Source organism: Odocoileus virginianus, chromosome 20 (assembly GCF_023699985.2).
Source record: "Odocoileus virginianus isolate 20LAN1187 ecotype Illinois chromosome 20, Ovbor_1.2, whole genome shotgun sequence".
Lineage (NCBI taxonomy): Eukaryota > Metazoa > Chordata > Mammalia > Artiodactyla > Cervidae > Odocoileus > Odocoileus virginianus.
Genome location: NC_069693.1, coordinates 56334110 through 56357567, shown reverse-complemented (window position 1 = coordinate 56357567; position 23458 = coordinate 56334110). Strand labels below are relative to the sequence as shown.

At 38.0% G+C, this 23458-nt stretch overlaps 1 long non-coding RNA gene across 1 annotated transcript in view; it reads left to right on the top strand.

Annotated features, from left to right (window-relative positions):
- Nucleotides 1–23458, top strand: part of LOC110131397 (uncharacterized) — a 289821-nt gene that overhangs the window by 231391 nt on the left and 34972 nt on the right. Inside the window, exon 4 of the long non-coding RNA XR_002312175.2 lies at nt 10227–10381. This is a non-coding gene — a long non-coding RNA (uncharacterized lncRNA). The remainder of the gene's footprint in view (nt 1–10226; nt 10382–23458) is intronic.

The following is a 23458-nucleotide window of genomic DNA, read 5'->3' as shown; positions in this document are numbered from 1 at the left end:
CATCATATAATCATCATCTTCTCTCTGTATATTTCCATTTGTGTATGTTGAGTGATTGGAGAAGGCAATGGCACCCCACTCCAGGACTCTTGCCTGGAAAATCCCATGGACAGAGGAGCCTGGCAGGCTGCAGTCCATGGGGTTGCGAAGAGTAGGACACGACTGAGCGACTTCACTTTCACTTTTCACTTTCATGCATTGGAAAAGAACATGGCAATCCACTCCAGGCAACAGTGTTCTTGCCTGGAAAATCCCAGGGATGGGGTTGCACAAAGTCGGACATGACTGAAGTGCCTTAGCAGCAGCAGCAGCATGTTGAGTAATGGGCTTCCCCCGTGACACTAGTGGTAAAGAACCCACCTGCAATGCAGGAGATGTAAGAGACAAGGGTTAGATCTCTGGGTCGGGAAGATCCCCTGGCGGAGGGCATGGCAACCCACTCCAGTATTCTTGCCTGGAGAGTCCCATGGACAGAGGAGCCTGGTGGGCTACAGTCCATGGGGTCACAAAAAGTTGGACATGACTGAAGTGATGTAGCACATACTTCATGCACATGTTGAGTGAGAAAGCTGCATTTTGCTATAAGAATGAATTTTCCATTTTCACTGCTTTGTAAAACCAGACAAGGATTCCCAATTAGAAACGGGATGATGAAGATAAGGAAAAAATGTGCACCTAGTATATCAGAAAACTGTTGCTGGAGTAAAGTTAGCTTTGAAGCCACAGGCATCCTTGTATTTGGTCTGTTTAGATAACACACTAGCATTTAGCCTATGTCACCTGTGCCCACAACTTTCCATGTACAGAGGGACAGACCATACTGAGAAGTCATAGAAGCCAGCTTTATATGCAAACTTCAAAACCTGTCTCATCTAGAAAAGTCTCTCCAAATCAATGACTCTATTCTTACGTTATATGCTAAATACACACATTTATTAATAATTTTGCTCATGAAACTGTTATAAAAGCATATTCATTGCCAAAGTGAGAGTACCTTGAAACCAAAAACGCTTGGAAAAACCCAAGTTTCTCCTCCCGCCCTATTTTGTAAAGACTTCCCCCTTTGTGTTTTCCATTAATATTCTGTATTATGATACACAAACATTAGTGTGGATCAGAATTTCAAAGTTAACATACATTTCAAAGCCATTAGAAAAAGTACGGACTGTGGTTGTTCTTTTTATGAGAATGGAGATTGAAGGCAGCTGTTTTCAAAAGCACTAATGTACCTTCAAACAGTGATGTAATATCTAATGTACATAACCTTTTTAAGTCTGGTAATATAGAAGACATTTACATTTACTGTGGAAACATGTCTCAATTTTATTTCCTCCAAAAAAAGGTACAGAGAGGCATGTGGAGTTTTGTTTTTCCATTTGGTATCTAAATGCCATGGCCCATAAATAAAGCTACATACTACCCAGAACAGGGATGAATTTGTTAGTTATCATTTTGGCCTAACAAAAAGCATAAGAAACTATTCATATTATTAAATGGTGTCCCTTTAGATTAGCCAAAGTGGGGTTAATCTAAAGGATTAATCTAAATAGGATAAATACCCTATTCAAGTGAAGACTAATTAACTTGTTTGCTCTAAAAGAGCCATCCCTTATATAAATATTAATTGAGATCTAATTATTTTTAAAGAAGTCCTTGGAAAACAAAATAGACTAAGCCATAGTCTATCATCTGGGAATTTCCCATATGGAGAGTAAGACTTAATCAGGTCAATACAAGATGTATTTGTTTCTTGTTTCTGCTGTAACAAATCGCTGCAAACTTAATGGTTTAAAGCTACACAGACTTATTATTACTATCTTGAAGTTCTGGAATTTAGAAGTGTAAAGTGGGCTGCTTTTTGCGCTCTGTTCCTTCCTGAGGTTCTAGGGAGACATCTGCTTCCTTGCTATTTCTAGATTCTAGAATTCTCCTGCACTCCCTCTCTCATGGCCCCTTTCTCCATCCTCACAGTCAGCAGCACAATATCTTCAAATCTGTCTCTGCTTGTCATCACATCTCATTCTCTGATTTTGACCCTCCTGCCTCACCTTATAATGACCTTATGGTTACATCAGGGGCTTCCCTGGTGGCTCAGTGGTAAAGAATCTGCCTGCCAATGCAGGAAACGTGCATTCGATCCCTGAGTTGGGAGGATCCCCTGAAGAAGGAATTGGCAACCCACTCTGGTATTCTTGCCTTGGGAAATCCCGTGGACAGAGGAGTCTGGTGGGCTACAGTCCATGGGGTTGAAAAAGAGTTGGACACGACTTAGCAACAACTGAACAACAGCATGTTTACATCAGCTCCCCCCACCACCCTGATAATCCAGGATGGTCTCTCATCTCATGACCCTTAACTTAGTGATATCTAGAAAGTTCCTTTTTGCCATGCAAGATGATCCAGTCACAGTGTGTGTGTCTTTTTTGGTGGGGGAAGGCATATTCTGCCTACTATACAAGGTAAACTATCTGAAGTGCTAGAACACTGTTAGAAAAACTTCTAAAGGTGGGAGATGGTGTGAAACAGGGGATGAGAAAAACTAGTGCTGAGAGAGGTGGTGCCCTGGAACACTTAGCATTGCTTGAATGTTTAGGCTTTCTTAGGGACATATCAAGAGGGCAAACTGTACTACCCAACTCGATGCAGCAAAAGATTCAGATTATGTCTCTTGATATCCTGTTTGTGAAGATGTTGAGCAGGAGAGAGAGTCCATCAGATCCTTCTCTTGGGGATATAATGTTGGCACAAACATGGTGTTCTGTGACATGTTCTCATCTTGGGGACATAGGGGATGCCAGCCAATCAACTGGAGGTTAAGGAAGAGATTTTCAAATTTTTATTTTTATTCATTGTTATGGTCATTTTAATTTCAAATTATGTTTGATCTGTAAAGTGCAAAAAGTCAAGTATAAGCAAAATGTGAATACCAAATATTTAATGTAGATACATTTAGGGTGCATGTACTCTTTTTACTTCAACTTTCTTCCAAACAGCTCAAACCCACCAACAACAATAACAATAGTGATACCCAGTCCTAATGAGATTAGAAGTGACTGGTTCAGAGTACACTCCAGACTGGGGACAAGTGGGAATCAGATTCAGTCAGAAACTGCAACAGCAGAAGGCTCAGAAGTCAGATATCTTATTATTATTTTATACTGTTTTCCTTTTGTAGAGGTAAAAACTGGAGAATTCTGTGAATCGTGATTTTTAAAATTAAAATCTAGGGATGTGGATCCTGAGACAACGTCAAAATTTTAAACCTTCATGAATGATGGTATAACCTGAATTAAGGCACAGAATACAGAATAAAGAGAAAGCAAGTGAGAAAATAATGAGTCATAGAGTAAAGCTCTTAAAGAAGGAAAATGTTAAATGCTAACCATGAAGTTTTGGTGGATAAAAGGATAATTTATCACTGTAGTATTATATACTGAGTTCCTTTAGTCAAAAATGAAGGTAATTGAGAATGGCAATTCCTAGGACAGAGTACACTTTCCGTAGCTTTGACATTTAATCAATCAATGACTGGCAATCACAAAGTGAAAGTGAAAGTCGCTCAGTCGTGTCTGACTCTTTGCCACCCCATGGACTATACAGTCCATGGACTTCTTCAGGCCAGAATACTGGAGTGGGTAGCCTTTCACTTCTCCAAGGGATCTTCCCAACCTGGGGATGGAACCCAGGTCTCCTGCATTGCAGGTGGATTCTTTACCAGCTGAGGCACCAGGGAAGCCCAAGGATACTGTGGTGGGTAGCCTGTCCCTTCTTCAGCAGATCTTCCTGACCCAGGAATTGAACAGGGGTCTCCTGCATTGCGGACGGATTCTTTACCAACTGAGCTCTCAGGTGATCACAAAACCAAGTTTATCTGTAATATGTGGATGATTCCTTTTCTCATCCCATTTTGCTGTTTTTAGAAACCAGTAAATTAAAAATTGTACATAACATTTAATTAATACTCAATAAATACTAGCCATTAAAAAGAATACTCTATAAAATATTTTATATAATAAAGTTTATATAATGAAATGTTTTGTATTACTCACACAAATATATATAAGCACATGTAAATGTTCATTTAGTACATGAATGAGGGAAAAAACCAAAATATTAAAGCTGGTTAAAAAGAATTCAAGATAGAGTTTATATATAAACACAGAAACAAAAAAATGCTGGCATAAGATCATCAAATAATAGTATAAAGTTAGTTTAGTGTCCTACAAGGCAATACAGCCTTAAGTTTGTGGGCTATCTTTTCTACTAGACAAAAATCGTTGGCAGCTTTAACAGACAGAACTCTACAAGTTGATATGAAACTTCCTAGAATTGGACTCTAATTAATAATAAATACTTAGTAAAACAAAGGCAAATTCCCCTTTAGAATTAATAGTCATTGTTTTGTGGAGACTCATTCAGAATTGCTCCAAGTAAGGCAGTAAAATGACATAAAGTCATCTTTTTGCCTAATTTCCAAGTTTTAAGTAATTATACATTTATGTTCATTATGCAGTGAGAGAACTGAACTTTAGAAAAGATTCAACTTATCCTAGGTAAAAAGAATTATAAATGGAGAAACCAGGATTTCAACCTACATAGTTTGGATGTAAATAATTATTGATAACAATTGCTCACATATATTGAGCCTTAGCAATATATTGTGTGTGCGTGTGTGCATGCGTGCTAAAGTTGCTTCAATCATGTCCGACTTTGCAACCCTATGAACTGTAGCCCACCAGGCTTCTCTGTTCACAAGATTCTCCTGGCAAGAGTGTTGGAGTGGATTGCCATGCCCTCCTACAGGGGATCTTCCCAGCCAGGGATCCAACCCGCATCTCTTATGTCTCCTGCCTAGTGGCAGGCAGGTTCTTTACCACTAGTGCCACCTGGGAAACCCAGCAATATAGTGTAAACTCACCTAAATGTTTTACATTAATAACTCATTTAATTCTCACAGTAAACGGGATAAGTTCTGATTCCATCCCCATTTCCTAATAGAAAATTACTGTTTGCCAGCTGTATATTACTAAATGGAATGAGAAAAAGTGAAAGCCTTTGCCAGTACATATTGTGTTAAGAATTATCTGCCTTCATCCAGCTGTTACTTGAGTAGAAGATTCTGGACCTTGGATGGACACATACTGCTGTTCACTGAGTTAATTAAATTTACTGTGTCCTGCAAATCACCATGATGAAGAGATTAGAGAATATATGGATTGTTTGTTTTTTGATTATCTTAATTTAGTGATTTATATTTTCTCCCTTGATTTGCTTCCTGTTTTAGAAATTTGTTTATTGACTCATATCAGACCAATTTGCTTCATGTTTAAACTCTGAGATCATCTCAAGGACTACACTTATCTACATATTTAATTATATAGTGTTATTGACCATTTCTTAAAGTTCTACTTCTCCAAAGCAATGAAAGCTCAAGATTAATAGTAGCGTTTCTCTAACTCAACTTGATCCCATCCATTCCGTTCCAAGCCATCTTTTACATCAGGTATATCTAATCCCAACTAAGACAAAATAGGACTGTAATTGGTACTGGTAATGTTAATATTATTTTTAGTATCAGGATTGAGGTATTTGGCAGAAATTGAAGAGTCAAAGGAAGGTTTATGTCCCATACAAATATGTTATATGTTTATAGTTTATGGACATGTTCTATTGTCCTGAAATAGCATGTACATTAAAATTGCAACACATTTGAAGTGACAGATATGAATCAAAAATCAATCAATACTAGTTGGTTTTCTTGAACCCTACCCATCTCCATCCAGAGTGTACACATGTCTTTCAGGAGATCATAACTCTAAATTGCTGCTGACATTATCTTTCCAAAAGAGATATCTGTTGGTCACATTATCCTATTCAATCTGTTAAACCTGTGCCAAGAATCAAAATTTCTTGCCCCTCATTCTGACCTTAATTTTTAGTTCTCTCTGAAAAGTCTTTTTTTCTTGCTTATCTTTTTCAATAGCAATCTATCAACATTAATTAAATACTCCCAAGGTAGCACATGTTTCTTTATGGTCCTTTTCCAGCCTTCTATTCTATCAGTCTCTCTTCCCTATTTCTATATTAAGTACTAGCTTTGTTATAACAGTATGACAGTTGACACTGTGGTGTCATTATCAAAGTCTTTCTCTTCAAGTGAAATTCTGAGAAGAAAGACCAAAGCTAGGTCTTTGTTTTCTTAGTAGTTCTTTGAAAACAGTGAATGCTCAATAATGGGATATCAAATAATTACCTTGTTGGAGAGCAAAATGAGTCAGACATGAATTAGTTCCTACCTGAACAAGTATTTTTATATCCTCTTCTGATTGAATCTGAGAAATCACCTTTCATGTTTTATTTGATCATCCTGATTGCTTTGTCATATTTTCCCTCAATTGAGATAGTGACTTGCAGAGAGATTCATGCTATTCTAACAGATGGGTTTCTCTAAATGGGTCAAGATATTATGGCCCACAACTCTCAGTTATTTTCTTCAGGAAACAGAAGTGAACCATGATTTCATACTGAAACCAAACTCTCTATCACTGTATTTGAAAATACTAAGTTTAAGCAGTTTAGTAATTTCTAAAGAGCTTTCTTCTATCTCCACTTACATAAAGGGAGCAACCACAACCTTTTTGCTTTTTCTAACGATTTTAAAATGTAACTTAGACATTCTAATACACTGTCGTGTTTTCATATCATGATAAATATTTAATGTTAATGGAAAAGAAGCATATATTTTGGACATAAATGTGGGACAAATCTTTAAAAAATAGAGAAAGGAGAAATTTGAGTTTCTAAAGGTATTTTATTCCTCAAAATGCTTTCCTACTGTCAATGAATCTGCTTTTAAAAATCTTTGTTATATGAAATTACTAATGAATATATGTTTAGTATAGGAAGTAAGAAAATAGTAAGTACCTGCTTTTGAGAACTATCTTTTCAGGTCTAGAGGTGAACAGTTTTCAGTTCTGTTTGTGTCTGGAGCTAATCTGTTACCTTAAGAATGCAGATGGGTTTCCCCTGGGGCACAGAGAGTGTTGGTGAGCCTAGGGGGATGTGGGTCATCCATTATAGGCTTCCTTAACTATATTGGAATGTAAAGATTCATATAATGTCAAAACAAACTTCCTCCTGGCAGCAATTCCCCCAAAGAATGTGTACCCACCTGTTCTTCAAAGAGTATAGTTCCATCGTTCTCATCGGTCAGTCACTCAGTACTGTCTGACTCTTTGCAACTCCATGGGCTGTAGCGTGCCAGGCTGCTGTCCATGGAATTTTTCCAGGCAAATACTTGAGTGGGTTGCCATTTCCTAGGTCAGGGACCCTGGGATAAAACCCATGTCTCTTGAGCCTCCTGCACTTGCAGGCGGATTCTTTACCACTGAGCCACCTGGGAAGCCATGGCTGTCATAAACAGCTGAAAAATTACGAGGAACTTTGGCCCCTTACCCAGTTTACATAACAGAGGGTATCATTAGACATCACTTGAGATACAAGGGTATAAATAAACTGAAAATTTTTTGTTTACTTTATATAATTTTACTCATTTAGCGAGAAAAAATACAAAAGAAAAGCAGTCCACCTGAAATGAAAGCTTGAACTGGCCAGGAGTAAGACAATGGTGTTATACTCTGAGATAAAATGAGCCCTGATTTGCATATAGGGTTCTCGTTACCATCTTTCTAAAGTCCATATATATGTGTTAGTATACTGTAATGGTCTTTATCTTTCTGGCTTACTAAGATGTATAGAACAGACTTGTGGACTCTGGGAGAAGGCGAGGGTGGGATGTTTCAAGAGAACAGCATTGAAACATATATATTATCTAGGGTGAAACAGATCACCAGCCCAGGTTGGGTGCATGAGACAAGTGCTCGGGCCTGGTGGACTGGGAAGACCCAGAGGGATCGGGTAGAGAGGGAGGTGGGAGGGGGGACTGGGATGGGGAATACATGTAAATCCATGGCTAATTCATTTCAATGTATGACAAAAACTACTGTAATGATGTAAAGTAATTAGCCTCCAACTAATAAAAATAAATGGAAAAAAAAAGAACCTAAAATATAAATTAATAAAAATTGGAAAGCAAATAACCCTCAAAAAAAAAAAAAAAATGAGCCCTGAGATCCGCTATCCTTTCTTTCAGCATCTGCATCCAAAAGGTGATGAGTCTTTCTGTCAGTGCCTGTGCTTCACCTAAATTATACATACATGTGAACTTGAGAGCTCATGACTGGGGGCCACATTCTCCATGTGAGTAGTGGTCAAACAGGAGATGGCAAGAATGAACATCAACATTTTATGAGTGAGCAAACTAAAATGGACTGGAATGGGTAAATTTAACTCAGATGACCATTATATCTACTATCGTGGGCAAGATTCCCTTAGAAGAAATGGAGTAGCCATCATAGTCAACAAAAGAATGCAAAATGCAGTACTTGGCTGCAATCTCAAAAATGATAGAATGATCTCAGTTTGTTTCCAAGGCAAACCATTCAATATCACAGTAATTCAAGTCTATGTCCTGACCAGTAATGCTGAGGAAGTTGAAGTTGAATGGTTCTTTGAAGGCCTACAAGACCTTCTAGAACTAACACCCAAAAAGGATGTCCTTTTAATCATAGGGACTGGAATGCAAAAGTAGGAAGTCAAGAATTACCTGGAGTAACAGACAAATTTGGCCTTGGAATACAGAATGAAGCAAGGCAAAGGATAATAGAGTTTTGCCAAGAGAATGCACTGGTCATAGCAAACACCCTCTTCCAACAACACAAGAGAAGACTCTACACATGGACATCACCAGATGGTCAATACCGAAATCAGATTGAGTATATTCTTTGCCCGCCAAAAATGGAGAAGTTCTTTACAGTCAGCAAAAACAAGACTGGGAGCTGACTGTGGCTCAGATCATGAACTCCTTATTGCCAAATTCAGACTGAAATTGAAGAAAGTGGGGAAAACCAGTACTTTGGCTTCCTGATGTGAAGAGCTGACTCATTTGAAAAGACCCTGATGCTGGGGAAGATTGAAGGCAGGAGAAGGGGATGACAGAGGATGAAATGATTGGATGGCATCACTGACTCAATGGATATGTGTTTGAGTAAACTCCAGTTGTTGGTGATGGACAGGGAACCTTGGTGTGCTGCATGTAGTCCATGGGGTTGCAAAGAGTGGGACATGACTGAGCAACTGAACTGAACTGATAGAGAAACAAATTGGGATATTAAATGCTTGCTATTAGGGAGCTTTGAGGGCTTTCTTGGCCCTTCATCCTCATGCAGATGCTGCAGATCTGAGCATCACTGTATCAGTTTCAGCATGACCACCAAGGACTGACCTGCCACCTCTTCTCTCCCTCCACTCCCTGGTACCAGGAACTGATTTCATGAACTTCACAGTGCACTCATTTTTGGTTCTGACAAATTTATAGTGTGCCTTGGGACATAAATGTAATTGACTATCATTTCAGTCTTTGTCATCAGAAAGGTCATTGGAGAAAAATGCATAGGGAAATTCTGAAGTAGGAAAATTGTTAGTTAATCTGAGCTTTTCATTTAACTAAGATTTTATTTTTAGGTCCAATTTCATCTTGCTATGCCAAAGGCCATTATAAAACCTGATAAAGAAATCATTTCCTTTTAAAAATGATATAACGTTTAATTGTAATTCTAATTATTTTCAACTTAATGGTAATATTAAGGTATATTTTGAGTGGAGGCTGAGTTCTATCTGCTTTACTCCTTGGCGATTGTGGAATTGTGAAGCTGTTGAAGTTGAATGACTTTTAGAATTATATACTTATCACTTACAATACTTTGTTAAATTTATTTTTCTGACCGATGTGAAAAAATCTTTAAATATATGTATTTTAAAGAGTATTTTTATTTTAAAGATTACTTGCATTTCAAATCAAAGCAAAGAAAGATATATATCTGGAAATGTGGTTTTCTTGGACCTCCCTTTTATTTATATATTATGTCTATTTAGTCTATGGATGGCTCTTTACTTCATCATCATTTCCTAAAATGTATGGAAAATTGTTGTTCATATTTATTCTTCCTCTTTTCTGCTATAATTGCTTACTTACATTCTTCAAAATTTTTTCTTTTCATGGGTAACTAAGTAGAAGTAAATATTATTTGCCATCTCCAAAGAAAAGTCAACATAACAGGCTCAACTCGCATTCACTCGTTTGCCTGTCCATTGTTTTTATTTTTCAGTGAATGCTGAGTGCTTCTCGCATACGTATAATTTACTGGGTGCAAGAAAGAATTGAAATAAGATGGTGGCACAAACCAGCTCTAAAGAATATCGAAGGAACGGAGACACTCCAGGATTTTCACACACATAAGATAACAAGAACATAAAATAAGAGGTAAGTAGTGTTTTTTTTAAGGACGAGGTGGACGATTGGAAAGGACCTCTCCATAGACTAAGGAAAAAGTTTCATAAATGATGGGAAACTGCTATGAAAGTTGAAGAATAAGGAGAATTTGGATGAGTCAGAAATAAAGTGGAAGAAATGACAGGAAATGAGACCAAAAGAGTCAAGGGAGAGTTAGGAAGAGAATGGGCAGCAGATTAGTAAGAGCAGAGAAGGTGGTTTGTGTGGAAAGAAGGATGAGTTATTCAAATGAAAAAGAAGTCTGGAACTGATCTTACAAGGCTTTGGTTTCCAACTCCTTCACTCATCAGTTCAGTTCAGTTCAGTCGCTCAGTCGTGTCCGACTCTTTGCCACCCCATGAATCGCAGCACACCAGGCCTCCCTGTCCATCACCAACTCTCGGAGTTTACTCAAACTCATGTCCATCGAGTCAGTGATGCCATCCAGCCATCTCATCCTCTGTCACCCCCTTCTCCTCCTGCCCCCAATCCCTCCCAGCATTAGGGTCTTTTCCAATGAGTCAACTCTTTGCATGAGGTGGCCAAAGTATTGGAGTATGCTTTCACTCATAGAGGACTGCAATATCATCAGCCCTGGGTATCTGTGTTGGATCAATTCCAGAAACTCCTGAATACCCAAATCTGCTAAAGCTTTAAAATGGCATAGTACAGTCGGCCATGAGCATCTGAGGATGTGAAAGCCATGGATATAGGGGCCACTTTCATACTAAGGTCCCAGACTTCAGTTTACTGTTGTAACAAAGTCAACAAACCCTTCGTGCTTTTGTAGCTGATTAATGACCGACCACTTGATAAATTTTGAGAAAGGACATTTAAAAAATTTTTTTAGTATTGGAACTAATAGGGGATGGCCCCATCTGATATTTGCTCAGATATACTTCCCTATCAACACTTTAATCATTTTGTAAAGACTACTAGTTGTTGCCTCAATCACAGATGTGATGAAGCAGAAGTAGGTTATGCTACATCTAATTGTTCTTCATTCTCTGTTATATAGTCTCATTTTATAACAATGATTTTAAAAAATTAATTTTTCATTGTAAAAATGAGTCATTTCATATTTCTCATAGCCAAAAGTGAAACCCAAACATATTATTCTGGGATGCTCTCTTTTTCTCATCTTAAAGGAGCTAAACATAATGCTTGTTTTAAAAAATTTGGCAAAGTTGATATTGATGGGCTCTGGATTTTTTTTCTGGCTTATTTTACCTCCTGCTGGCTGCCTAAGTGATTGTTCCATCAGGCAGATATTAGAAATATACAAACACATGCAAGCCTCTTGCAGTCTTCCAATCAGATTTCATCTGCTAATGGGCAGCCCAGCTCTCTGATGTGTTTAAATCCATCTGGTGCTTCCCATGTTTCTGTGATGTATTTATTCACGGCCATAATTTGGGTGTCAGCAACATGTTTCTCTGTCTTGAATTATCTACTTTTATCATTCAAATTATTAGTCCGTTCATTAAATGAGCTTTCATTTACATGCAACAGTGCTTTTGTTAATACTTTTAAATTCCTTTGGGAATTTTGAGATATATTTCTAGAATCTGATTGTGGATTATGATCCAAGTTGCTATTCATTTATTCCTACAAAAAAGGCATGTCATTGCTTCATATTTCTGAGACCAAGGAGTTGCATACCATGATGATTAATCAGAGGAATAAATAAAAGCCAATGGCAAGAGATCAGTTGAGCAGGATGTTAATGTAACTCAAGAGAATAGTTTATGTATAAATACAGAAATATAAACCAAACTTTAAGGAACTGAGGAAGAATCACATGTTGGAGTGAAAATGACAAAGTAAATCCACCCATTCTTAGTGATTGGCAGTTACCTAAAGCATGAAATAGGGGAATAAATGGGGTAAGAATAAGATCAACTGAACATCTTGAACATTTTCAAGAAGGAGAGACTTGTACCATGAGGATGAGGGAAAGGACCAATGAGGGTCCAGGCATGTAGAGGGAACGTAATTATTATTATGGGAAAGTCCATGGAATAATGGAAGGCAACTTGAGTCATCGATGTAAGAAGAGAGAAATTCAAGGTTATCAAAAAGATGGAGGCTGATAGAAAGATCATAGTGTGTGTCTCTGCCTTTTAAAGTGAAAATGCAGCCCTTTTACATTTTTCGTCTTGTCTGATTGGAACTCTATACCTCTTAAACAGAATCTTCCTGTTTTCCCCTTCCCACCATTTTATTTTCTGTTTCTATGAGTTTGACTACTTTAGAGACCTCATGTGAGTAGAATCTTGCAGTGTTTGTTTTTCTGTGGCTGATTTATTTCACTTGGCATAATGTCTTCCAGGTTCATCCATGTCGTTGCATATGACAGGATTTCCTTCCTTTTGTCATGGCCGAATAATATTATATATATATATATATATATATATATATATATATATATAATTTTCTTTATCCATTCATCCCTTGACATTTAGGTTGTTTCTGGCTCTTGGCTATGGTAAATAATGCTATGATCAACATGGGAGTGCACATATCTCTTAGAGACAATGATTTTAATTCTTTTGGAATTAAAGTGGCATCAGTTGCCTATTATCAGGAGTAGAAATCTGAGCACTTCTGACCACTGCATCTTGGTATTGGAGTCTCCATGGAAAAATACTGCAATCAAGCACTGGGTGGAAAAATGCTTTACTCACAAGGAGAAGAGACAGAGCAAGATCAGCTTCAGTGGCGGATGTCAGTCCCCAATGGCCAGCAGGTGCCTCCCTGCAGCTGACGAAGCTTAACTGTTCTGCATTCATCCCTCTGTACTCCAGCAAGAGGGCCCTGTGGACAGATAGAGTCATGAGGTTGTCAGGGCGCCATATGATGCACATGCTCAAGCAGAACGATCTAAGGAGCACACACGAAGTCTGAAATTCTGAAATAGGAAAACATTTTCTTATTAGAAACATTTGATTGTGTTTTCTGTTGCTGTGTTAATAGTTTTTGTTTTAATTATTTTGTTGTGGTAAAATATACATAATATAAATTTACCATTTTAACAATTTTTCCACTAAGTGTTCATTTCTGTTCATTATGTCAAGGAGTTGATTGATATAGGATAATGAGTTATTAATATAAAGCTAACATTATCTCCCTTCTTCCAAAATTAGCAGTATGTTAATATTTCAGAAATATTTCTAATACAGTTTTGTAAGATGTAAGATGAATTTTTACAGTTTTCCTCTGTAGTAGCTTCTTTAAAATTTTTTAAAATTTTATATTGAAGTATAGTTGATTTACAGTGTTGTATTAGTTTCAAGTGTATGGCAGAGTGATTCGGTTATATACTTGTATCCATCCTTTTTCAGGTTCTTTTCCCATACAGGTTATTAGAGTTTTGAGTGGAGTGCCCTGTGCTGTACTGTAGGGTCTTGTTGATTATTTTTATATAGTAGGTTGTTTATGTTAACGTGAAACTCCTAGCTTACCCCTCCCCTACCTTTTCCTTTTGGTAGCCATAAGCATGTGCTCTAAGTCTCTGCGGTGGCTTCTAAATGTGAGGCTAGCGTCATTCACTGCAGGTCAAAAGCCGCAGAGAAAAAACCAATAGCCAGTACCCATTCAAACGCACATTCAGGCCACAATGGAATGGGTGTTTTCTTCTTCCTCCCACCCTTAACACAGCTCTAATTTCCTATTGCCATTTTGGTTTTGATTTTTATTTTCTTGATGGTTACTGATGTTAAACATTTTTAAAATATACCTATTGGCCATTTTTGTGCCTTCTTTGGAGAAAAGTCTTTTCAAGCCCTTTGCCTCTTTTAAAATTGGGTTATTTATTTGTTTTGTTTTACTATTAAGTAGCAAAGTTCCTTATGTACTTTGGAAATGAACCCTTATCAGATACATGGCTTGGAAGTATTTTCTCCCATTCTATAATTTACCTTTTCACTCCATTAGTTGCTTCTTTTGATGTGCAGTAGCTTTTGGTTTTAGTGTAGTCTAGCCTATCTAATTTCAGGTCTTATGTTTAGCTGTTTAATGCGTTTTGAGCTGATTTTTGAGAATGGTGTAAGATGAAGGCCCAATTTCATTCTTTTGTATATGAATATTCAATTTACCAAGTATAATTTATTGAAAAGAATTTCCTATCCCAATTGTGTGTTTTTGGCACCCTTATCAAAGATCAGTTGATTGTAGGTGTGAGTTTATTCTAGGATCTCTATTCTATGGTACTGTCTCTAATGTCTTTGTACCAGTACCATACTGTTTTGATTGTATCTTTGTAATATGTTTTGAAATCAGGAAGTATGAGGCCTTCAGTTTTGTCCTTTTTGGCTCAAGATTGTTTTGACTATTCAAGGTCCCTTGTGGTTCCATATGAATTTAGGAATTGTTTGTTTGTTTGTTTGTTTTTTGTTAATTTAGGCAAAAAAAAAAATACCCTTAGGGTTTTTAAGATGCATTGCACTGAATCTGTAGATTGTTTCGGCAGTATGGACATTTTAACAATATTGTCTTCTAATCCATGAATGTGGCTTGTCTTTCCATTTGTATGTGTCTTCTTTAATTCCTTTCAGCAATGTAGTTATCACTGTAATAAGTCTTTTCCCCTCCTTGGTTAAATTTATTCTTAGACATTTTATTCTTCATGGTGGTATTGCAATGGAGATTGTTTTCTAGCTTCCTTTTCAGATCAATAATTGTTAGTGTGTCCACATCTGGCTTTTGCATGTTGATATACATTTTCATTTTAAAAATAGAATGAGGCATAGAATCTAGAGAAGAAAATTGCAAAGACCAGGTTGGGGAGGTGGGAGGAGATGAGTTATGACAGCAAATCAGTGGAGATATGGAAGTCAAACAGGGTAATATAAGCTACAGTGTCATGGATAATGAGATTCAGGCCCTCAACAATGAGTTCATCCATCTTCCCTGGGTACCTGCCATTACTCTGTGACAGGTACTGTGATGCGCGTTGGAAACACAATGGTGAAAGTTCAAGGGCAGGAAGTAAGACTGAGTATCTAACTAACTCTTTCAGAGACCAGAGAGAATTTCAGTATAACTGAAATACAGAGTGTTAGGTCAAGGCAGTAGAAGATTTTAAGAAGAAGGGGTCAACACTGCCACATTCTGAAGAGAAATTGTGAAATTAAGGGAGCATGGCCACTGAGTTAGTTAGAAGGCAGGCAATGGTGATATTAACAAAAGCAGTTTCAGTAGATTTATTTTGGGTTAGAAGCCATACTAAGGGATGTGACAGGTAAATGAAAGAAGAGGAAATATGTGGAAAACTGAGCCCAACTCAGATTAAGACCTTCAGTGCCTGTAAGCGTGAGAATAGAGCCCACTCTCTTAAAGGTTAGTTTCAACACAATTGTGTTTTTCAAAGTGACACAAAGTTTTCATGAATTCTGGAGCTGGAGCAGCTTTCTTGTGTCTCATCTAGCTGCACAGCTCTGCGTGAATGTGCTGTGCTGACGTGGCGTTTGGTGCCTTTGCTTTGCTGACACCCTGTGCTTACTGCCCCACATGTATGTGGTGGCCCAGCACTTATGGGGGCTCTCTCAGGGAACTGGACTTTAAAGGAGAGGAATTTGATGCATTGAAAATGAGTTGGGAAATTAGGGTGAGGGGTTTGGGGCAAGGAAGGTGTCATGTTGTTTTTCATTTGGGGAATGCTCGAGAATTTTTAAACATTGAAAGGAAGGCAGTCCATAAAAAGAAATTTGGCTGTGCATATGAGAAGGCAGGGTTGATGAAGCAAGTTTGCTGTCGAGGTGGAAAGGATAAGATTGAGAAAAGAAATGGAAAGACTAGAATTAGTGAAACAACATACTCTCCATAGTAAGTACACCCCCAGGTGTCCACCCTAGAGTGTAGTGGGTTAAGGCAAATCAATATAATGCAACTATGTACAGCATCCAGTGATTTAACATGTATATATTCCTCATCAGTTTACACAGTTGTGGTCAGATGGTGACTGTAGTCATGAAATTAAAAGATGCTTGCTCCTTGGAAGAAAAGTTATCACCAACCTAGACAGCACATTAAAAAGCAGAGACATTACTTTGGCAGCAAATGTCGGTCTAGTCAAAGCTATGGTTTTTCCAGTAGTCAAGTATGGATGTGAGAATTGGACTATAAAGAAAGCTGAGCACCAAAGAATTGATGATTTTGAACTGTGGTGTTGGAGAAGATCTTGAGAGTCCCTTGGACTGCAAGGAGATCCAACCAGTCAATTCTGAAAGAAATCTGTCTGGAATATTCATTGGAAGGACTGAGGCTGAAGGTGAAACTCCAACACTTTGGCCACCTGATGTGAAGAACTGGCTCATTGGAAAAGACCCTCATGCTGGGAAATATAGAAGGCAAGAAGAGAAGGGGATGTCAGAGGATGAGATGGTTGGATGGCATCATTGACTTGATAGACATGAGTTTGAATAACCTCCGGGAGTTGGTGATGGACGAGGAAGCTGGCATGCTGCAGTCCATGGGGTGGCAGACTTGGACACTACTGAGTGACTGACCTGAACTGCTACATATGCTTATGTATTCATTTATTTTTAGTGAAGTGCATTACATTTTGAGAAACTTGATCAGAGGAATCAGTTGAAAGTAGACCTTCCGTAGTGCTAACTTAGAAAATGTAACTATTCATAACAGTTTTTAAATGATCCTATGAACTAAGCACTCTGCCAAGTACTTTACAGGCATCATTTTATTTCATTTTCACCACAGACCTGTGGATTAGCAACTATTAATACTGCCAAGGGTCATGGAGACAGACTGTAAACCAAGATTTGATTGTAAAGCCCCTGGCCTTATCCACACTGATGTACTGTTTTCATTTACCATGTTTAAAGTAAGATGGAACACGCAGAAATAGTTCCTATAACCCGTGCTGTTTCCACTGTGTATCATAGGCTGAAAGGCAACTAGATTGGACCACAAATATAGAGGACCAGTTGGAATTCAAGAAACATTGGACTCAGTTCAGTTCAGTCGCTCAGTCATGTCTGACTCTTTGCAACCCCATGAACTGCAGTACACCAGGCCTCCCTGTCCATCACCAACTCCCGGAGTCCACCCAAACCCATGTCCATTGAGTTGGTGATGCCATGGCACCACCTCATCCTCTGTCATGCCCTTCTCCTGCCCTCACTCTTTCCCAGCATCAGGTTCTTTTCAAATGAGTCAGCTCTTCACATCAGATGACCAAAGTGTTGGAGTTTCAGCTTCAACATCAGTCCTTCCAATGAACACCCAGGAATGATCTCCTTTAGAATGGACTGGTTGGAGGTCCTTGCAGTCCAAGGGGCTCTCAAGAGTCTTCTCCAACACCACAGTTCAAAAGCATGAATTCTTTGGCACTTAGCTTTCTTTATAGTCCAACTCTCACATCCATACTAGCCTTGACTAGACAGATCTTTGTTGGCAAAGTAATGTCTCTGCTTTTTAGTATGCTATCTAGGTTGGTCATAACTTTCCTTCCAAGGAGTAAGCATATTTTAATTTCATGGCTGCAATCACCGCCTGCAGTGATTTTGGAGCCCAGAAAAATAAAGTCAACCACTGTTTCCACTGTTTCTCAATCTATTTCCCATGAAGTGATGAGACCAGATGCCATGATCTTAGTTTTCTGAATGTTGAGCTTGAAGCCAACATTTTCACTCTCCTCTTTCAGTTTCATCAAGAGGCTCTTTTGTACTTCTTCCCTTTCTGCCATAAGGGTGGTGTCATCTGCATATCTGAGATTATTGATATTTCTTCCGGCAATCTTGATTCCAGCTTGTGCTTCTTCCAGCCCAGCGTTTCTCATGATGTACTCTGCTTATAAGTTAAATAAGCAGGGTGACAATATACAGCCTTGATGTACTCCTTTTCCTATTTGGAACCAGTCTGTTGTTCCATGTCCAGTTCTAACTGTTGCTTCCTGACCTGCACACAGGTTTCTCAACAGGCAGGTAGTCTGGTATTCCCATCTCTTTCAGAATTTTCCACAGTTTATTGTGATCCACACAGTCAAAGGCTTTGGCGTAGTCAATAAAGCAGAAATAGATGTTTTTCTGGAAATCTCTTGCTTTTTTGATGATCTAGCAGATGTTGGCAATTTGATCTCTGGTTCCTCTGCCTTTTCTAAAACCAGCTTGAACATCTGGAAGTTCATGGTTCATGTATTGCTGAAGCCTGGTTTGGAGAATTTTGAGCATTACTTTACTAGCGTGTGAGATGAGTGCAATTGTGCGGTAGTTTTAGCATTGACATTGCCTTTCTTTGGGATTGGAATGAAAACTGACCTTTCCCAGTCCTGTGGCCACTGCTGAGTTTTCCAAATATGCTGGCATATTGAGTGCAGCACATTCACAGCATCATCTTGTAGGATTTGAAATAGCTCAACTGTAATTCCATCACCTCCACTAGCTTTGTTCATAGTGATGCTTCCTAAGACCCACTTGACTTCACATTCCAGGATGTCTGGCTCTAGGTGAGTGATCACACCATCGTGATTATCTGGGTTGTGAATATCTTTTTTGAACAGTTCTTCTGTGTATCCTTGCCACTTCTTAATATCTTCTGCTTCTGTTAGGTCCACACCACTTCTGCCCTTTATTGAGCCCATCTTTGCATGAAATGTTCCCTTGGTATCTCTCTTTTTTTTTGAAGAAATCTCTAGTCTTTCCCATTCTGTTGTTTTCCTCTATTTCTTTGCATTGATCACTGAGGAAGGCTTTCTTATCTCTCCTTGCTATTCTTTGGAACTCTGCATTCAAATGGGTATATCTTTCCTTTTCTCCTTTGCTTTTCACTTCTCTTCTTTTCACAGCTACTTGTAAGGCCTCCTCAGACAGCCATTTTGCTTTTTTACATTTCTTTTCCATGGGGATGGTCTTGATTCCTGTCTCCTGTACAATGTCATGAACCTCCATCCATAGTTCATGAGGCACTCTGTCTGTCAGATCTAGTTCCTTAAATCTATTTCTCAGTTCCACTGTATAGTCATAAGGGATTTGATTTAGGTCATACCTGAATGGTCTAGTGGTTTTCCCCACTTTCTTCAATTTCAGTCTGAATTTGGCAAGAAGGAGTTCATGATTGGAGCCACAGTCAGCTCCCAGTCTTGTTTTTGCTGACTGTATACAGCTTCTACATCTTTGACTGCAAAGAATATAATCAGTCTGATTTCGGTGTTGACCATCTGGTGTTGTCCATGTGTAGAGTCTTCTCTTGTGTTGTTGGAAGAGGGTGTTTGCTATGACCAGTGCATTCTCTTGGCAGAACTCTCCTATTAGCCTTTGCCCTGCTTCATTCTGTACTCCAACGCCAAATTTGCCTGTTACTCCAGGTAATTCTTGACTTCCTACTTTTGCATTCCAGTCCTCTATAATGAATAGGACATCCTTTTTGGGTGTTAGTTCTAGAAGGTCTTGTAGGTGTTCTTGGAACTGTTCAACTTCAGCTTCTTCAGCATCACTGGTCAGGGCATAGGCTTGGATTACTGTGATATTGAATGGTTTGCTTTGGAAACGAACAGGGATCATTCTGTCATTTTTAAGATTGCATCCAAGTACTGCATTTCGCACTCTTTTGTTCACCATGATGGCTACTCCATTTCTTCTAAGGGATTCCTGCCCACAGTAGTAGATATAAAGGTTGGATTACATGTCACCAAAACTCAGTAACTAAGTTGCAGCAGTTGGTTTAATGGGTGCTTTATAAGCAACTGATGTAGATCAGTTTAAGAAGAGAATTTTTCATGATATATGACAGATGCATAAAATAACAAAGTGATGCCTACCAAAAAACAATGTATTGAAACTCAAGAAGAGAGTTGTTTGAAAGGGACTATGTAGAAACTCAAAGGCATATAGATGGTGTCCTGTACCCATGACCCTGTGAGCCTTGAGCTGTCTCTGCAGGGCCAGTCCAGCTTCTGTCCTGTTTCGCTCTGGCCCACCTCTCTCACACTTCCTGCTCTGTTCTCTGTCCATTCAGAGACAATGGACTCTTGACTTGTGTTCCATTGTCCCTTTCACTGTAGCCTCTGAAATCTATCCTCCCCTTGCACAGACCTGCCTGAATCTCAGGAGTGATTCAATTCAACTTCAAGCTGGGAGGTCTACTGCACAGGGTTTTGTTTAGGCATGTAACATTCCTGGTAAGGATGACCTGCTGTTTTCATTTTCATTTTTCAGTTGAGAAAACTGAAACTAGGAGTGATTTTTTCTAAGGTCCAACTTAAAATAATTTGTGTGGATAGGGCTTACATTCTTGCTTTCTAATGCTATATGTCATAGCCTTCTATTGGATGGTAGTACCTAGATATAGGCTTCTCCCAAGATAGTTTGGTGACACAATGTAAATTGCTCTGAGGATCACACTCATTCACATCGTAATGTTTAGGTCTGACAGGTAAAGATGCTGAACTGTGAAGAGTGATGGAAACAGAGTGTGAGTGTAAGTTAGGGCACAGATGGTTGCTGGAAATTATAAAATCAAGGTGCCAGGGGTTATGAAGAATCATACTCTGTCTGAATGTACATGCTCCAGAGGTTCTCAAAATGATGGGAACTTATGATAAATGTATAAGCGTATGACATCTTTGATGTTATTTTTTCCTATCATATTATCAAATGTTCTTAGTGCTGATTTATCACCATAAAGTCTCAATAGATTTCAATATTGTAGAATATATATAGAAAAATATTACTAATGTAAAACCACTATGATACAGTGAAAATCACTATTATAACAGCAAATTTCTTTAAGAATGCAAAAGAGCCCATTAGGAACATTTGACTGTGCTTTTCTGTTGCTGTGTTTTCTATTTTTGCTTTACTTTCTCTATAATTACAAAAGAAGAAACTACTATTACTGCCTACTTCAGAGACTAGAAAGGAAAATGAGTAACAGAATTTTTCATTTTTTTTTTCCCTCACATGCAGCAACCTGGTTTTATATGACTTCTATTGTTTATTTCATTATCAAAAGTTTTTCTAATAAACTATTTCAAAATTATCACACAGTGCAAAAAATGTTAATTGAAAAAACCAATGCACTAACATCATATAATCTATAAACTTCCTAGTTGATCTCTATTTCTTTAAACAAAATCAAATGCTTTCCACCCTATTATTAGCCATACTAGTAATTAATCAGTCACATAGCTCTGCAAAATTTCAAAGAAAAACATTCCTTTCTGTTGAAAATGCACTAGTAGTTTGCACTGCTTCCCTTCTGTCTGTTGCAGCTATGTAGATAAGAAGTTTAGCTTATGAGGCTTCATTTTAAATATTCAATATTTAATAAGTATTTATTAAAGCAAATGTAAGGTAGAAGAGCCTATTATTGTCTTTCTAAAAATGGAAGAGCTCAGTTATTAATTTGTAAACCCTGAGGAAGTTAGTTAACTCTATGAGATTCAATTTTCTCCACAAGTATAGCATAATAGTTTTTTCTCCATAAGGCCAAGCATTTTCATAATCTTTGGATCTTGTTTTAGGCAAAGAGTTCTCACATATGACACTCACAGCACAATCCATAGAGGAATAAATGGCAAATCTGACTTCAAAATTAAAAGCTTTTTGTGCTCCAATAGACTTATTTAAGAAATAAAAAGATAAGCAGCAGATTGTGATAAAATATTTGCAAATGATATATTTGACAAATGATTTGTATCAGAAGTATCTAAAGGACTCTTAAAAATCAACAATAAAAAAACCAAATAATCCAATTTAAAAGTTGAGAGAGAAGAAAAATGGGCAGTGATTGTTAATGGGTGCAAGCTTTCTTTTGGAGATGATGAAATGTTCTAAAATTAGATCCTGGTGACGGTTGTACAACTCTGTAAATATGCTAAAAATGATTAAGTTGTGTACCTTTAATGGATGAACTGTATCTTATGTAAATAAGATTTCACAAAACTGTTAATAATGGGGAAAATGTACTAATAGACACTTCACCAAAGAGGATATATAAATGGCTAATAAACACATGCAAGGATGTTCACCATCATTAGTCATTAGGAAATTGCAAACTAAAACCACAATGGAGCAATAGTTCATCTCACTGGAATGGTTGTAATAAGGAAGGTAACACAAGCATTGGCAGGCACGTGGAGAAAATGGAACCCTCAAACATTACTGGTTACACGTAAAATGATATAGGTACTTTGGAAAATAGGATGGCAGTTTTTTTAAAAGTTGGATATGAATACATATCTACAACTCAGCAACTTCACTCTAAATATCTACCAGAGGGAAATAAAAGTGTGTGTTGACAAAAGACTTGTGAATGTTCATAGAGGCATTATTCATAATAGACAGAAAGTGGGAACACTCAGAACTATATAAGCAGAATATGATGCCCATAGAATAGGACACTGTACTCAGTCATAAAAATGAGTAACTACTGATACCTACAAAAACATGAATGAAACTCCAAGTATTATGATAAACGATTAGGAAAAAGTGCCCAGAGGACTATTTGTTGTGATTCTGATTATGTGAAATGTCTTGAAAAAGCAAATTTATATAGACAGAAGGATTAGTGGCTGGCTGGGGCTGGAGGGGAAATGGGGATTGAGTGCAAACAAGCCTGAGGAATCTTTTTTGGGGTGCTAGGCATGTTCTGAAACTGAACTGTGGTGATGGCTGCACAACTGTATAAGTTAGAAAAATAATTGGATTCTACACTTAAAATGAGTGACACTTAATGGCGTGTCAGGTACACTTCAGGGCTTTCCTGGTGGCTCAGTGATAGAGAACCCTCCTGCTAATGCAGGAGATGTGGATTCAGTCCATGGGTCGGAAAGATCCTCTGGAGAAGGAAAATGGCAGTCTACTCCAATATTCTTGCCCGGGAAATCCCATGTGCAGAGGAGCCTGGCTGGTGACAATCCATGGGGTTGCAAAGAGTCAGACATGGCTGAGTGACTAAACAACAACAACAAATTACACTTCAAAAAGATATTTAACAGACTAACAAAGAAAAGTAAAAATAACCTTGAATTATGGAGAGCATCAAAGAAGAACCAGGAAAATTGCTGATTCTCTTTCTGTATATTCACATCAGACTTCTAAGCATGTA